The following is an 18,392-nucleotide window of genomic DNA, read 5'->3' on the forward strand; positions in this document are numbered from 1 at the left end:
TTTCTCATCATTATTTTTGAAAGAGAAGTAACTCAAAACTACAGAAGACCCCCTGAAGACCTAAAAGTCATTTTTATTTTTGTTTTGTTTTCAAACCAGATACAACAAAAACCAAATTACAATTTATGTGCCCAGGCTTTGGACAATGTTATCAGGATACAGCTAGCAGCGTCCAGGAAGATTGTTATCCTGAGTTTGTGAAAGTTACTGTCACCTGTGAAGTTATCACAAAGACAATGAATTACCAGCTGCAATTATCTCTCTGAATTGGAAAGGGATCAAATTATCTTTCTTGAATGCTCTGCTCAGGGCTACAATAACTGGAGTGAACAAATATTTTCAATACATCTCACAAAAACAGACCTCAAGCAAACAGAAAATCTTCTGCTTCTCGATTTAAATGAAAGTTCATCTTCGTGGTTTGATCACAACAAAACGCACTTTCCAACGCTGGTAAAACTGTTGTTTTTAATAATTCTTATTCCATTATTATTATTATTATTATAATACAGGACTTATATAGCACCAACAGTTAGCTCAGCGCTTTATTCCATGTAGTATGTTACATTTGGCTTCATTCACAAAGTTTTAAAGAGTTAGTTCACCTTTCCAGAAAAACTGCTATGCGGGAAAGGGGTAGCTGTAGATAAAAACCAACTACGCAAATTTGATTAAAGTTGTATAATGCACCTGCTGTATATGGAGACCATTTACGTGACTCCTGAAACTTGGTAGAAAAAAATCACAGAGATGGCACCCCCAGATTTTATCTAATTGGTGCTCTATGGCACTGCCCAGGGGCTTCTTAATGTGCCCCCATATTTGGACACCAGATCCGACACATCCTCATCTCTCCTGGTGACACAAGACTGGACGGTATTTTTACATTGTGATTATATGAAATTGTTTTAGAGATATGAAATCTATTTGTAATTATATAATTATATATAATTATATATGTATGCTTAAAATTATGTCTACTTGGCTTATTTAGATGCACCAATCTAGCTCCTGAGGAAGCGACATCCTGTGGTGAAACATGTAGAGCCTACAATTAAAACTGAACGAAAACCCCACTCGGAAAGACAACATATAGCCACATAAGATTATCCTAGGCATCGGTGGTCCTTTGGTACCTATCTTTGAGTGTAGGGGTAACTAATTTCCATTCTGTGTTGATAGAGTTCGATATTTTCATATATGTGATTTATGTAAGGAATTCATACAAAATTATTATTAAGGCGCCAAGTGAAAATATTAGGTGTGTAATATGAAGCTGCCCCTAAAAAGGTGGCTATCCAAACTTGTGCAAATTAATAATATAAATTAAAAATGTGCATACACTTCGGGACCCATCATTTTGAAAAAACAATTGTCTTTATTACAAAAAAAAAAAAAATTCATAAAAAGAATATTTATAACAGAAAGAACAGCATTTCATAAAACAATTCCTTACATATGAATAATATAAATAGACAGGCACTACATATAAATTAAAAATGTGCATATACTAATACGAGGCTTGTATCACAACATGCCCCTAAACCAAACCATATAATTATATTACATCTACAAGTGGGTGCTGTGTTTCCACTACCTTTAAAAAGGACATCAGAAACAAAAAAAACAGAATCAAACTCCACAAGTAAATTTAAATTTAGAAAGTGACAGTCCTATCAATTTCTTTAAGCTGTGACCCAAACCAGGAAAGTGACTTATATCTTCACCACATGCCGGCAGAGAATATAAAAATTGCTCACTCACCAGACCTTTTGACCAGTAGTGTATTTAGATTCTGTGCTGCCGTAGGCAACACAAAACCCCCCCCCAGGAGAGAGCCTGACATTGACCAACAATACCCCTGACCCCCCCTCCCCCTCCCAAAAGAGCCTCCCACTACCATCGCCCCCATACACTGACACTCCCCTCCCAGTGAGAGAGAGAAAGACACGTGCTGGAAGAGAATATAAAAATTGCTCACTCACCAGACCTTTTGACCCCAATAAAGGTGGTCAGATGCACTTTTTGGTCACATTCCTGAGAGGATGGTCTCCTATATGACCAAAAAGTGCATCTGACAACCTTTATTGGGGTCAAAAGCAGGGGCCTATTTACCACAAGGCAAACAAGGCATTTGCCTAGGGCAGCACTTTTCAGGGGGGCAGCACTGCTACCCTGGAAGAAGGGATGGAAGAAGGAACACATGTGGCTTGGGAACCAGATGGGGTCTGAGAGAGGCTGCGGGCTGCTTAACTCTCGTTCCCGGGGATTGCAAGAGCTGTAAAGGTGTCGTTCTCTCTCTCGCTGGGAGGGGAGTGGTCAGTATATGGGGGGGCAATAGTAGTGGAAGGCTCTTTTGAGTGGGGGGGGGTCAGGGGTGTTGTTGGTCAATGCCAGGCTCTCTCCTGGGGGGGGCGAATTTTGTGTTGCCTAGGGTAGCACAAAACCTAAATACACTACTGGTCAAAAGTTCTGGTGAGTGAGCAATTTTTATATTCCCTGCCGGCACGTGGTGAAGATATAAGGCACTTTCCTGGTTTGGGTCACAGCTTAAAGAAATTGAAAGGACTGTCACTTTTTTCTAAATTTAAAATTTACTTGTGGACTTTGATTGATTCGGCTTTTTTGTTTCTGATGTCCTTTTTAAAGATAGTGGGAACACAGCACCCACTTGTAGATGTAATATAATTATATGGTTTGGTTTAGGGGCATGTTGTGATACAAGCCTCTTATTAGTATATGCATTTTTAATTTATATGTAGTGCCTGTCTATTTATATTATTCATATGTAAGGAATTGTTTTATGAAATGCTGTTCTGTTTTCTTTATTTTTTTTTTTTTTTTTTTTTTTTTTTTATTTATTTTTTCTTTATTCTTTTTATGAATTTTTTTTTTTGTAATAAAAACAATTACGTTTTTTCAAAATGATGGGTCCTGAAGTGTATGTGCCTACAAAGTCCATGAATTTGAACCTTTTTTATATGCAGTATAGGACGTGGCACAAGCTGTTAGTATACACTCCATAGCACCATCCTATGCAGGGGCGAACTGACCATTTGGAAACTCGGGCACTGCCCGAGGGCCCGGGGTCAGTAGGGGGCTTCATGAGATGCTCCTGGTACCTTTTTCATAGGCTTTTTTGAGTTTGGGCAAGGACAAAGGGGCCCCATGATCATCTATTGCCTGGGGGCCCCATGAGTTGTCAGTCCGCCCCTGATCCTATGGTTATATTTTTGACTATTTGCAAGCTGCCATCTTTCTATTCAAGAAGAAGAAGAACTAAGGATACAAACTAACAGAAATATATGTTTGGAATTGGCATTTCATGATCTGCACTTCAATAATTGTTTGTTTTTTTTTAAATCTCTTCGCCAACACTTTTTTTTCAAAAGACATTTGCAAGCTGCTATGTCTTCAGTCAAGTACACAAAGGTACAGGGGGCACCTGGGACCTCTTGAGCTGCAGTCAAATGCTCTACTCATGAAATATAGCCCCATGCTTTCCCAAGATTTGAATGTTTCTCTTAACACTTTTATGCTGCTTTCCTTTAGAGACCTTTGCAAGCTGCCATATTTCCTTTCTAGAACAACGGTGACTTAAAACTACCAGGGGACAAACATTTGGATCTGAGATTTCTCACTTGAATTCTATACTATTGAGCTATAAACCTGCATTTTTATTACATTTAAAATATAACTTAAGGCAACACTTTTTTTTTTAGTTTTGGACACAGTAGAGTTTGATTAGAACCTATTAGGTTTTTTATTGCTGCCTGTGCCCTGGTAGGAAGATTCACCCTCTCCATTTATCCTGCTTATCAATATAAATCAAAAGTTAAAGTAAAGAAAACCCCACATTTTGGGCTGTCCTTGGAGAAGTAATAGAGGGGAAATGTTCCAATTTGGACACTAGTTCTGGTGACCTCGGGGTCTACAGGGAATTCCCTTAATTTTCAAGGATTAGCTGTCACTTCCTGTTTTGGCTATTGGACAAGAATTGAAGGAACATCTCCTCAGTGGGACACAGATGGTAAAAAAATAAAAATGACAGGGGTTATAACCCTCCCTTATGCTATCCAAAATGAAAAAAGTTATGCCTATAGTTCTATTTTAAGCTTTTGAATTATTTAGTTTACCTCTTTGATAGTCAGGGACTTGGAATTGGACTTCTCAACCTGCAATTGAATGCTCTACTAGCATTTCTGCCTGGCAGCACTAGGGTCGTTGGTTCGAATCCCAACCACAGCACCATCTGCTTGGAGTTTGCATGTTCTCCCTGTGCCTGGGTGGGTTTCTTCCACACTCCAAACACAATGGTAGGTGAATTGGCTCCTGTCTAAATTGTCCCTAGTATGTGTATGTATGAATGTGAGTTAGGGACCTTAGATTGTACGCCCCTTTAGGGACTGATGTGAATGTACAATATATATGTAAAGCGCTGTGTAAATTGATGGTGCTATATAAGTACCTGAAATAAATAAATAAATACTACTGAGCACTAAACCCAGATAGGAGAAACAGATTTGAATCTATGAATTCTCACTATGCAGTGAAATTCTCTTCTACTGAGCCATAAACCCACGTGTTGCCATTTTTTGTTTTTTTTTCTCCCCTCTTAGATAACACCTTTCTTTAACCCCTTGCCTACAGGGCACTTATACCCCCTTCCTGCCCAGGCCAATTTCCAGCTTTCAGCCCTGTCACACTTTGAATGACAATTGCGTTGTCATGCAACACTGTACCCATATGAAATTTTTATCATTTTTTTGTGACAGATAGAGCTTTCTTTTGGTGGTATTTAATCACCTCTGGGTTTTTTTAATTTTTTTTCTTAAACCAAAAACCACTGAAAATTTTGAAAAAAAAAAAAGGTTTTTTTCTAAGTTTTTGTTATAAAATTTTGTAAATTAGTGATTTTTCTCCTTCACTGATGTGCGCTAATGAGGCTGCAGTGATGGGCACTGATGGGCATTGACAGGCATCACTGATGGGCACTGAAAGGCAGCACTGATATATGGCACTGATAGGCGGCACTGACTGACACTGTTAGGCGGCACTGGTGAATACCCACAAACATAAAATGGTCTAAAACCAGACCATCCACAGGGGTTCCTGTACCATACTGCTATCCAGTGTGATATGCTTCTCGTGTTTATCTGATTTTACACCATTTTATTTTTGTGAGTATTCATCTTTTATTAATAAACCCTATTTTTAAGGTAATGCACTAGGCCTGTGCGCCTTCTTTTTTGTCTTTCATGTACAGTTTCTTTTGGATAGCCCTGGTCCATTGAGGGCAGCAAGGCCTGCATTACATTTCCTTTTCCATGTGGGGGCCACCATTGGACACAGCTGATCATATGGCCGAGCCGACATCTTCGGCTCTTTCCGTGGATCGGTGATCCGCTGTGTCCGAGGGACACAGCGCATCGATCTCAGCGTTGCGCGCACCAGGAGCCGCGCATGCGTGGTGAGAATGGGAGGATGTCATGTGACGTCCTCCCAGAACGAGAGAACCACCTTGCGTCCGTCATCTTACTATATGGCGGGCGGGAGGTGGTTAAAGACATTTGCAAGCTGCCATTTTTCCATTCAAACACATAAGTAGGCAAAGGTTCAGGGGGCACTTGGATTTGAACCAGGGACCTCGAGATCTGCAGTCTAATGCTCTACCATTAAGCGATGTCCCCCATGCTTAACCACATCAGTAAGAGAGGTTTTTTTAGCACTTTTATACCTCCTTATTTTGCTCTGCAACTGAATTAAAAACCTATACATATACGTTTTTGATGTAATTCCATGTTTCTTTTCAAGCACAACTGAAGACGACAGCTACACTGGGAACACTAGACCTCTTGAACTGCAATTTAATTTAACTACCTCACTGACCTGATTCCCAAGTACCACCCTACCCGTACCCTTCGCTCTTCACAGGACCTCCTATCTTGCTCCCTGGTCTCTTCCTCCCAGGCACGACTGCAAGACTTCTCCAGGTCCTCCCCCATCCTCTGGAACTCACTACCCCAATCCATCAGACTGTCACCTTCCCTCCTCACCTTCAGGCGCTCCCTGAAAACCCACCTCTTCAGGGAAGCCTACCCCACCCTCACCTAACAGCCGCTACCCTTCCCTCCTCCTACCACTCCATCCCCCACAGCCATTTCCTCCTGTACCACTACCCCCTCCCTCCTAGATTGTAAGCTCGAAAGAGTAGGGCTGTCAGGGATCCTACAGCGGTAGCCTCTAGCACTCCACAGACCGGATTCCCCCAAGGCGCGGAATCTAAGTCCCTACCTGCTTGTTCACCAGGGCCCCTGATGGTGGGGATGGACTTGGAGCAGGCCGAGACCAGGTCGCGGCCCTTGAGTTCACCCAGCTGTGGTAGAAGCACCGTTGGAGGTGTATAGCAGGTGAGAGTCTGATGTGAGGAGGTCACAAGAGCAGTGTCAGGCAGGCTGGGTCGGTAACAGTGGTGGCAGCGTGGTACAAAGTCAGCAGGCAGAGGAATAAACTGGTCACAAGCCGGGTTCGTTAACAGGAGATCAGAACGTGCAGGGTTAAGCAGGAGAATGGTCAGACAAGCCAGGGATCAGAGCAGGAGAAGACAGCAGTATCAGGAACAGGCTGGGTCGGCAACAAGGTATTCAGGAACACTGGATCAAACAGGAACACAGGTAACAGGTAAGACCATACGGCACTTGAGCATTGCAAGAGCTGGGTTTAAATAGGCCGCCCAACTCCTGACAGGCGCTCCTGGGTCCTAGTGCCTGCCCGGCGCCGTCATCGGTGACAGGCGCGCCTGGGTCCTAGTGCCTGCCTGTATGTCTTGTCAGGATTCTACGCATGTGCAGATTCGATCGCCGAGGCGATCTTCCCATTCCCTGACATTGCCCCCCCCTTACGGGCAGCCTCCGGATGCCCACCCGATTCCTCCTTTGTGGCTGGCTATGACGGAATTCTCGTACTAATCTGGGGGCATGGACATTCTGGGCTGGTTCCCACGAATTCTCCTCCGGCCCAAAGCCTTTCCACTTGATCAGGTATTGTACCTGACCACCCCTCTTCCTACAATCCAAAATTGCCTCCACCTCGAATTCCTCCTCCCCGTTGATATCTATAGCTTCTGGAGGTCTAGACCTGCGGTCTAAAAAGGGGTCTGGAACTGCAGGTTTTAATAATGATACGTGGAAGACTGGATGTATTTTGAGGGACTCGGGGAGAGTCAGTTTAAATGCCACTTCATTAACCTTGCTTTCTACTGGGAAAGGTCCCACAAATTTGGGTGCCAATTTTCTGGATGGGCATGTCAGTTTTAGGTTGGCTGTTGACAACCAAACCCGATCCCCAGGGTGTATGACCAATTCTCCCTTCCTCCTCCTGTCACAAAACCTCTTACTGTCTTCTTGGGCCTTAGCCATTGTTTCCTGTAATACCTTGTTATTGGTAGTAAAGAACTCTAAGGTGTCCTGGGCTGCCGGGACTGAGTTCTCAGGAACCAGGTCTGGCAGGAAGGTAGGATGGAACCCATAATTGGCAAAGAATGGGGATTGGTTGGTGGCGGAATGATTCACATTATTATATGCAAATTCTGCCATTGGTAGAAGTGTCAGCCAGTCATTCTGCAGGAATGATGTGTAGCATCTCAGATATTGCTCGAGAGTCTGATTGGTTCGTTCTGTCTGCCCGTTTGTCTGGGGGTGATATGCTGACGAAAAAGATAACTTAATCTCCAGCCCCTCACATAGCGCTTTCCAGAATTTGGACGTAAATTGCACCCCCCGGTCTGAGACAATCTCTCTTGGCACTCCGTGAAGCCTCACAATCTCTCTAATGAACACTTGGGCTGTTTCGGAGGCAGATGGTGTCTTGGCTAGTGGAAGGAAATGGGCCATTTTAGAAAGGCGATCCACTACCACAAAGATCACGGTGTGATCTTGCGAGGGTGGCAATTCTACAATAAAATCTAAGGAGATCATACTCCAGGGACGGTCAGGTATTGGTAAAGGTCTCAATAGGCCCCAGGCCTTGTCTCTGGTAGGTTTATTCCGGTTGCAGATGGGGCAAGATCTCACGTACGCTTCACAATCCTTGGCCATGTTTGGCCACCAAAATGTGCGTCGTGCCAGATCTATAGTCTTATGTATCCCAAAGTGCCCCGCTAGGGGATGGTCATGGCAGTAACCTAACACCAGGGACTGGACCTCCTTGGGTACCATGATTTGTTCCCCCTTCCAGAAGAGTCCCTCCTTATTCAGTAGGGAGACTCCAGGCAGGTCAGAGACCCGGGTGGAAACAGCCTGCAATTTAGACAACAGCTCAGATTGAAGCAGTAGGAAGCTACCTGCTGGCAGGATGGTGTCTGGCTGGGGGTTCTCTCCAGGGTCCTCAAACATCCGGGAAAGAGCATCTGGCTTAGTGTTTTTTGACCCAGGACGATACGTTATGTGGAGGTTAAACCTTGCAAAAAACAATGACCATCTGGCCTGGCGTGGACGGAGGCGTTTAGCGGTTTTCAAGTACTCGAGGTTTTTGTGGTCGGTATAGACCAGAATGGGATGTGGGGCCCCCTCTAGCAGATATCGCCATTCCTCCAGAGCGGTCTTAATGGCCAGTAATTCCCGATCCCCAATATCATAATTCCTTTCCGAAGGGGAGAGCTTCCTAGAAAAGAAAGCCACTGGGTGCATCAGCTCCTTGGCCCCTACCCTCTGTGATAACACTGCTCCTACAGCCACTTCCGATGCATCTACCTCTAGTATGTAGGGCAATGATGCATCAGGATGGTTCAGAATGGGAGCCGTTGTGAATAGCTTTTTCAATGCCTCAAAAGCTGCCTGTGCTGCTGGGGTCCATTGGAAACGTACTCCCACTTTGGTGAGCTGAGTAATGGGTGCTACCAGGCCTGAAAAGTTCTTTATAAATTTTCTATAAAAATTGGCAAACCCAATAAACCTCTGGACGCCCTTCTTATCTGTGGGGGCAGGCCATTCCAGGATGGCCGAGATCTTTTGAGGGTCCATAGCGATCCCCGTGGTGGAGATAATTAGACCAAGAAATGAGATGCTTTTCTGTTCAAAACAGCATTTCTCAGCTTTAGCGTAGAGTCCATGCTGACGGAGACGTTCTAGCACACTCCTAACATGTCCCCGATGTGCTTCCAAAGACGAGGAGAATATCAAGATATCGTCCAAGTAGACGATTACAAAAATGTCAAGGAAGTCCCTGAAAATGTCGTTGACAAAGTGCTGGAAGGTGGCTGGTGCATTACATAACCCGAAAGGCATGACTAGACACTCAAAATGCCCGAACCGAGTGCGAAACGCCGTTTTCCACTCATCCCCCTCACGTATCCTTACCAAGTTATAGGCACCCCTGAGATCCAGTTTAGAAAAAATGGATGCTGATTTTAACCTCTGAAACAACTCTGGAACCAAAGGAAGGGGGTAGCGGTTTTTGACCGTAATCTTGTTGAGGTCCCTGTAGTCAACACAAGGTCTCAGGGATCCGTCCTTTTTCTCGACAAAGAAAATCCCTGCCCCGGCCGGTGATGTGGAAGGGCGGATAAATCCCTTACGGAGGCTCTCATCAATGTATTCTTTTAGTGCCCCTAGTTCTCGCTCAGATAGTGGAAAAATGCGGCCAAAAGGGATTTCTGAACCTGGGAGCAGATCAATGGGGCAATCATATGCTCGATGTGGGGGAAGAACTTCTGCCCCCCGTGGACTAAATACATCTAAGAATTGGTGGTAGGCCGCAGGCACAATTTGGGCTAACTCGGCATCAGGGCTTACAGCCAGTAGGGCCTGTGTATTTAATGATAACTTAGATAAACAATGTTCCGGACAGTATTGTGAGGGAAACTGGACTGACCCGGTCTTCCAGTCAATCTGGGGGTCGTGAGCTCGTAGCCAGGGGAGCCCCAGAATAACTGGAAATAGGGGGGACGCGATGGCGTCCAAACGGAGGAACTCCTGGTGATGTCCCGCCACTGTGGTGTGTATGGGAGGAGTCTCCCGATCTACCGTCCCCGATTTTATTTGAGACCCATCTGCCAAGAAAATATTCAACCCATGTTCTTTGGTGAGTAACGGTATCTGATGCTGGGTAGCAAAACTGAGATCAACAAAGCAGCTACATGCCCCGGAGTCAACAATAGCCATCACCTGTATGCTTCCTCCTGGGAGCTGAAAAGACACAGGTACAGCCAAGTGAGTGGGGTTGCCTGTGCACACAGTAGATATATTAGAGAAAATAGAGGACTTACAGTATTTCTCTGCACAGGAGCGCACCATATGACCCGCTGCTCCGCAGTACAGACACAGGTTGTTTGCCCGACGCCTCTGTCGTTCCTCAGTAGAAAGGGAAGGCCGCATCAAGCCGAGTTGCATAGGTTCGGCTCCCTCTGACGGCTCTGGGCCCCGATTGCCGACACTGACCCTTGGCATGACTGGTACTCTTGGCAGCATCGATGAGGTTCTTTGCCCCTGGCTGGACCTCTCCTGTCTCCTTTCCCGCAGTCTGCGATCGATTTGGATCGCACGATCTATTAGACCTTCCAAGGAGTCTGGAACCCCTATTCTTGCCAAGTCGTCCTTCAGTGGTTCCGACAGTCCCAACCGGAACTGGTGGTGCAAGGCTGCGTCGTTCCATTGTGTATCTCCACTCCAGCGCCTAAACTCCGCAGCATAATCCTCTACAGCCCGGCGTCCCTGTTGTAGAGAATAGAGGGCTGCCTCAGCCGAGGCAGCTCGATGCGGGTCATCGTACAGCTGTGCCATTGCCTTAAAGAAGGTGGCCACAGTGTTCAAATGTGGGTGGTGGGCCTCCATCAGGCGATGGGCCCATCCCTGAGGTTCGCCCTGCAACAGGGATATAACAAATCCCACCTTCACCGATTCTGAAGAGAAGGTCCGGGGTTGCAGGTCAAAGTATAGCTGGCAGGAGTTTTGGAAGGCCCTGAACTTCCCTCGATCCCCACTGAACCGCTCAGGGGTCGGTACTCTTGGTTCTGGCGGAGGAATTGTAAATGCTGCTCCAGTGGAAGGCCCTGCTGAACCCGTGGCGGGAGGTGTTCCCACTGAGCCCAATGTTGTGGGTGTTGGTGCGGCCAGGCTCTGAACCTGTCCCTCCAGGTGCTTGTATCCCTCTTCCAGGGTCTTCACCGCTCGTGTGAGTGCTGCCAGATGTTGGCACATCTCTTCCCAGGGTGAAGGTCCTCCTCCAGACTCTGTCATGGCCGTATGGTTCTGTCAGGGATCCTACAGCGGTAGCCTCTAGCACTCCACAGACCGGATTCCCCCAAGGCGCGGAATCTAAGTCCCTACCTGCTTGTTCACCAGGGCCCCTGATGGTGGGGATGGACTTGGAGCAGGCCGAGACCAGGTCGCGGCCCTTGAGTTCACCCAGCTGTGGTAGAAGCACCGTTGGAGGTGTATAGCAGGTGAGAGTCTGATGTGAGGAGGTCACAAGAGCAGCGTCAGGCAGGCTGGGTCGGTAACAGTGGTGGCAGCGTGGTACAAAGTCAGCAGGCAGAGGAATAAACTGGTCACAAGCCGGGTTCGTTAACAGGAGATCAGAACGTGCAGGGTTAAGCAGGAGAATGGTCAGACAAGCCAGGGATCAGAGCAGGAGAAGACAGCAGTATCAGGAACAGGCTGGGTCGGCAACAAGGTATTCAGGAACACTGGATCAAACAGGAACACAGGTAACAGGTAAGACCATACGGCACTTGAGCATTGCAAGAGCTGGGTTTAAATAGGCCGCCCAACTCCTGACAGGCGCTCCTGGGTCCTAGTGCCTGCCCGGCGCTGTCATCGGTGACAGGCGCGCCTGGGTCCTAGTGCCTGCCTGCCTGTATGTCTTGTCAGGATTCTACGCATGTGCAGATTCGATCGCCGAGGCGATCTTCCCATTCCCTGACAAGGGCCCTCTAACCCCTTGTGTGCTGTTTATTGTTACTGTAATGTCTTATGTATTGTCCCCCCCTCTATTGTACAGCGCTGAGCAAACCCTTTGGCGCTATATAAACTCGATATAATAATAATAATAATAATAATAATAATGTTCTACTCATGAGCTGCAAACCTACAGTACACGTGTTGCCAATTTGTGATGTGTTTCTTTTTTTTTACCTCATTGACACCGCCTTCCTAGAAGAAAAGTTTCCAAGCTGCCATCTTTCCATTTAAGAACTATGGAAAAAACCTAATAGGAATACATATTTGGGATTTCTGCACTCCAATACATTAGTTAGTGAGTTAGAAAACCAATAAATGTTGCATTGTTTTTGATTAACCGCTTTACCGCCGCCCTACAGCAAAAATATTGTTACAGGGTGGCATAGGTGCGCAAAATCAGGTATATATATATATATGTGTTATTTCGCATTTCTGGGAAGGGGGTGCATACAAGCTTATCTCAATGTGTAAGATTTGTTTTATTGTGGGGACTGTCCCTATTTCTGGAGTGTATAAAAACCTGTGTTTTCTGTTCAATCGAGTTCCAGTTTGGCATCTAAGCTAGTCTCGTCTATTCATGGGTGCAATGCCCAGTTATAATATTTTGGTTCTGTGTCCCAATGGCGAGGAAGCAATTTTCTGATGGAGTCACCTAATCGGGGTGACAGGCGTTCCGTCACACTTACCCAATCCCATGTCCTGGGATCAAATACCGCAGCCAGGTGGGCTGGTATTTTGCACACAAAAGGGACCCAGAGCTTTTACAAGTTGTCACTTTGCTGAAAATCTACTCAGGGGAAACCAAATTCCTAGGAGGGGACTACTTTGCTAAAGGCTGTTGATGTTCCGGCTAGAACACAGGTAGAATATGCCCCCCAGCCAGCACAGCTGGGACCTCCATGAGCAGTAGAAGCACAGCTGGACTGCCCAGAAGGGCAGCAGCCCTCCAGGATGGGATCCCTTCCTCCTGGGCAAGAACCCCTCTGCTCCAAGCTACCAATGCTTCCTCCCAGCTACCTTCTGGACTCTCTACCAGGGTTTGGCTAGGACCAGGGGCGGACTGACAACTCATGGGGCCCCCAGGCAATAGGGGATCATGGGGCCCCTGTGTCTTTGCCCAAACTCAAAAAAAGTCTATGAAAAAGGTACCAGGGGCATCTCATGGGGCCCCCTACTGACCCCGGGACCTCGGGCAGTGCCCGAGTTTCCAAATGGTCTGTCCGCCCCTGGCTGGGACCACATAAATATTAAAACTGTGAATTTGACTATACCAACCCACTATGTTCCAGAACCATCCAGACAATAAGGGGAAGCAGTCAACTCACAGTCTGAGACCAAAGCAATCATAGGTAGCTCCACTGATTACAGGAGAGCCAAAATTTAAATGTACCAAACCTAGCACCTATCTAGGAGGGTGCTACATAAGCTACGACAGCTACACTGGGAACACTAAACCTCTTGATCTCCAGTGGAACGTTTTACTTCTTAACTGCAAACCTACAGATGATGACAATTTTTGATGTGGTTTTTTTTTTTTATCTCCTTCACACTGCTTTCCCTGAAGAAAAATTTGCAAGCTGCCATCTTTCTGTTCAAGAAGAACTATGGATAACACCTGATAGGGGTGCATGTTTGTTACTGGTATTTATTTATTTATTTCAGGTACTTATATAGTGCTGTCAATTTCCATAGCACTTTACATATATATTGTACATTCACATCAGTCCCTAACCCTCAAGGGGCGTACAATCTAAGGTCCCTAACTTACATGCATATACTAGGGCCAATTTAGAAAGGATCCAATTAACCTACCAGCATGTCTTTTTGGAGTATGGGAGGAAACCCACGCAGGCACAGGGAGAACATGCAAACTCCAGGCAGGTGGTGCCGTGGTTGGGATTCGAACCAACGACCCTAGTACTGCCAGGCGGAAGTGCTAACCATTTAGCCACTGTGCTGGTATTTTTCCAATATATTAGTTAGTAAGCCACACATACTACAGGACTTTGATTATTTATCTCTTTGCTAACACTTTTCTTTAAAGACATTTTCAGGCTGTTGTTGCTGAACACGTGGTACTTCATACATAAAAAAGACAAAATCCTTCCGGGTAACTATAATCACCACCAAGTGGCCGCAGACACCTGACTATATTTCCAATAGTGACAGAAATAAATGCAATGGATTGGTGCTGCACTACCCAGCGAACAAATAAATAAATAGATAAATACATAAATAAATAACCCCGCACTCAAGTGTAGGAGTATAGGAACTACTAAAAACAACGGGTGAAAAATCGTGACCAAAGCAATGGACAAAAATATATAAACATCTGCATAACACAAAGTGTAATTAAAGTGCCAGTGATGAACAAGTGTAAAAGTGACCAAAGATAAATAATAGATGAACCTGAATTGTAGAAAAATATGACACAATATACAAGTCCCGGGGGCGGACTGACCATTTGGAAACTCGGGCACTGCCTAAGGGCGCGGGGTCAGTAGGGGGCCCCATGAGATGCCCCTGGTACCTTTTTCATAGGCTTTTTTGAGTTTGGGCAAGTACACAGGGGCCCCATGATCCCCTATTGCCCGGGGGCCCCATGAGTTGTCAGTCGGCCCCTGGTAAGTCCCAAACAAAATCAATATAGTGTACAGTCCCAACAAAATCAGTGAATCTTCAGCACAAGCCATGAATCATCAGTGATCACTGCAATGAATCAATCCTCCACCAGCTAGCCTGTGTGCTCACCTTCAAACTGCGACCAACAAAGGGTCATAAGGCACTGAATACACTCAATCTATGATCTCGCTGTGTATCTCCCTCGATAGTAGTCAATCTATTTATTTGTTCACTGAGTAGCGCAGCACCAATCCATTGTATATACTTCATACATTATTATTGAATTAGGCTTTTAAAATTGCCCGCAACCTTTTCGGGGAGGTTCAGGAGTCTTCATGGGCATTTTTTTCTTTCATCTTGAGAAGGGATGGAGGGGCTTTCGCAGTTAGGCACACCCTCCTGCCTACATGCCTGAGCTAAGGGCATATAGATACCAAGAAGTCAGGGGCGGACTGACCATTCGAGGGCCCGGGGTCAGTAGGGGGCCCCATGAAATGCCCCTGGTACCTTTTATAGGCTTTTTTGGGTGTGCTCTGAGTGTGGGAAAGGACACAGGGGACCCATGATCCCCTATTGCCCGGGGGCCCCATGAGTTGTCAGTCCGCCCCTGCAAGAAGTAAATGCTACATGGATCATCTGCCCTCATTCAAGATGGCTGCAGTTAGAAATGCTAGGGGGTTGTTTTTCAAAGTAATTTCTCAACAAAACAAAGCATGGAGACATGGATGAGTTTGCTTTGAATGTTAAAAATTTATTTAAAAAACAATTATCGGGGGAGGGGGAGGAGGCAAGTAAAAATATATTGTTTAACCTCTTTGCGCCGGCCGCACGCAAATGTGCGGCCTCCCGGCGCCTGGGCCTTGAGCAGCCGCACATTTGCATGCAATTAAAAAAAACACATGTGCTGAGAGCGTGCGCCCTGCGTGCTCCTAGCACACATGTCCGGTACTCACGGAAAGGTCCCAATCTCCTCTTTCGATCGGGACCTTTCCCGATCATGTGACCACCATGACGGTGAATCACGGCAGTCACATGCCCTTAAAACCCCGCCCCGCCTCTCGGCTTCTGAAACCCTTAAAGGGCCGGGAGGAGCCAGTGCCAAGGGGTTAAAGAGTGAACATCTGCTTTATTGTAAAAGTCAGAAAAAAATACATTAAAAGGGTTTTTTTAAAAATGTAAAAGCTGTTAATCGTATTATGCATTTTCAAGAACATCTTTGTCCATTTAACAGGTTATAATATTACAAAAAAAAAAATAAAATAAAAAGATGAAATATAAGGTTTGTATGTCCTGAGGAAAACAATCTAAAACTAATTTAGGTTGACAAATCAGAGGTACAATTGTCAAGTTACCTGATGCACACTGGCATTGCTAGCTTCGGCTTGGACATCCATAGCCATGACCTCTGCAAAAAATAACAAATCAACACCAATGAAATAATAATGTTTGTAAACTGAACCAAAATGAACATAAAATAAAAAATTCAAGCAGGGTCCTCCTAACCAGGGGTGGACTGACCATTCGAGCACTCGGGCACTAGGGGGCCCCATGAGATGCCCCTGGTACCTTTCATTGGCTTTTTCATAGTATTTTTTGGGTGTGGGCGAGGACACAGGGGCCCCATGATCCCCTATTGCCTGGGGGACCCATGAATTGTCAGTCCGCCCCTGCTCCTAACCCTATTGTATTGAATTGCACTGCAGACTGTTGATTAGTTATAAATCCTGTATAACAACGGTAGAGTACAATGACACACAGGGCTCTGAAACCAATAAAGCAAGTTTTATCTATTAAGAGCTAAAACTTGATTCTTCCAAGGAATCTCTAACTCCCCAATTCATTGTAGGCTGTTATGGAGAACAAACGTCGGAATTCTCCTGCACAATGTTCCTCTGTTGGTGATAATGCTGTGTAGAGGCAAAGCGCTAATCACAGGTCAGAAATAGAATAGGATTGTTAAAGGCCGAAGGGCAAATCGGTGACCCGGCGAGAGGTATTACCCAGCACCTGTGTGACAGCCCACCGTCATCGCAATTAGGAGCAGCTGTGCACCACTAAATCCAAATCAGACCACGGAAAAACAAAAAGAAGGAACCTGATCAAGTGACTAAAACATTACGCATAGGATGGAATTATTTTTTCAAATGTACGTAAAGCGAAGCGGTCAGGTCTCTAAAGATTTAAAACCTATACTGCAAGAGAAGGTAATGGAGGTTATTATTATTATTATTATTATACAAGATTTATATAGCGCCAACAGTTTGTGCAGTGCTTTACAAGGTGAGGGCAAACCGTACAGATACAATTCAATACAGGAGGAATCAGAGGGCCCTGCTCGTTAGAGCTTACAATCTAAATTGGGGGCTTATCAAGAAAATCAACAAAACAATTGGGCACAAATCAAATGGCCTCCCATTCAGCAGTCTGTGTGACAGTTTTACAGTGTATGTGCAACCCCTATAATCTTGAGCCACCAACTGTGGCAGATTTACAGAATTCCAATACATTTAGAAGACAGATCTTCACATTAAACCCAAACTACGGCTCACGGGCCACATCCGGCCCTCAGCTAGGGCCAGTGGTATATTCTGAATGTTCACCAACTGAAGACTAGGGTCAGCAGAGGCTGCCTTTGGTCTCTGCTTCTGATGGAGACCCTGATGTAAGGGGGACTCTGATGGGGATTTTGATGTAAAGTGGGACTCTGATGAGAACCCTGATGTAAGGTGGGACTTTGATGGAGACCCTGATGTAAGGAAGGGGGGAGGGGGGACTCTGGTTGGGATTCTGATGTAAGGTGGGACTCTGATGAGGACCCCGAGGTAAGGTGGGACTCTGATGAGGACCCTGATGTAAGGAAGGTGGGACTCTGATGAGGACCCTGATGTAAGGTGGGACTCTGATGAGGACCCTGATGTAAGGTGGGACTCTGATGTAAGGAAGGTGGGACTCTTATGAGGACCCTGATGTAAGTTGGGACTCTGATGAGGACCCTGATGTAAGGAAGACACACATGGGGATTTTTTTCAGCCCGTAATTATATGTAAAATATACGATGCACTCTCGTACTGAAAAATTGGGAGCCTCCAGCTCTTATCATATGTGGAATTAAAGCCTAACTGTAGATTTTGTGTTACTTTAAATAGTTAATTTGGACCAAGCTCTAATTGGCTGAGGTGGAGAGGCGGGCACATGACATCACAATCTCTACTTCAGCCAATCAGAGGAAGCCCTGTATTCCTTCCAGTCCAGCTCTATGTTGTCCCGGGAGTAGGATGGGAAGTCCCCATTCCGCTGCCAGAAAACAGCGCTGTATACTTTTTACAGTTTATATAGCACTGACAGCAGGCGCATTCCTTAGGAATGGAAATGGTTCATTTGGGCCAGCTTGGAATTAGGTTATAAGGAGTATCTACCACGCCAAACAGGAAGACCACTTATTTGCAGGCCCCCCCAAAAAAATGTCTTCAAAGAGCTATTTGTAAACAAATAGATCACCTCTAAAAAATATTACCTTGGCCCTGGCCTCCAACACTTCTAGGAGGCATGTGCCATCCTTCTAAGATAGGAGCTCAAAATCCCACAAGGATCCACTTCAGCCCATTGTGCTTCACCATAGCCCACCTACCAAAAATTTTGAAAAAAAAAAAAAAGGAAAATTTTATATATATATATATATATATATATATATAAAAAGGCTGACAAATGTTCTCATTCCTCAGGCAAGAGGACAGAGCTTGCGTGACATATGGCATTGTTCTTGTGGATAACCCAACACGTTTTGAAGTATTCATCCTCGAGTGGTACAGAAAG

This window comes from Staurois parvus, unplaced genomic scaffold (genome assembly GCF_062004578.1).
Source record: "Staurois parvus isolate SC_StPar_1 unplaced genomic scaffold, SC_StPar_1.0 ptg000389l, whole genome shotgun sequence".
NCBI lineage: Eukaryota > Metazoa > Chordata > Amphibia > Anura > Ranidae > Staurois > Staurois parvus.